Below are 537 nucleotides of genomic sequence, written 5' to 3'. Positions count from 1 at the left end.
CTTGCAGACTGAGACAGATTAAGAAAAAGGAAGAGGCCATCCATTTCTCAAAGAATTGGCCAGGGAAAACCTTATGAATAGCAGAAAAACACTGTCTGGGACTTTACTGTGCAATTTTATGAATAGTCCAAAACACTGTCCAATACAGAGGAGGAAGATGAGTCATTTAGGTTAGAAGGCTTTCAAAATACAACTGGGAAAGAGCTGCATCATCAGAGTAAAACCAGCCTTACTGAAGTGGATAAGGTAAAGCTTTTGAGACCTCCATTTGCTGATGTGGCACAACTCAAATTGAGGAGAAAATGCCACAAACATCCATTAATAATTGGAACATGGAATGCATGAAGTATGAATCTAGGAACATTAGAAGTTGTCAAAAATGAAATGGAACACATGAAGATTTATATCCTAGGCATTAGTGAGCTGAAATGGACTGGGTTTGGTCATTATGAATCAGACAACCATATGATCTACTATGGTCATATGAAAATTTGAAAAGGAATGGCATGATATTCATCATTATAAAGGATGTTTCAA

Source organism: Orycteropus afer, unplaced genomic scaffold (assembly GCF_000298275.1).
Source record: "Orycteropus afer afer isolate SDZICR_OR568_19922 unplaced genomic scaffold, OryAfe1.0 scaffold01156, whole genome shotgun sequence".
Lineage (NCBI taxonomy): Eukaryota > Metazoa > Chordata > Mammalia > Tubulidentata > Orycteropodidae > Orycteropus > Orycteropus afer.
The sequence above is the reverse complement of the archived record's forward strand: the minus strand, read 5'-3'. Positions refer to the sequence as shown.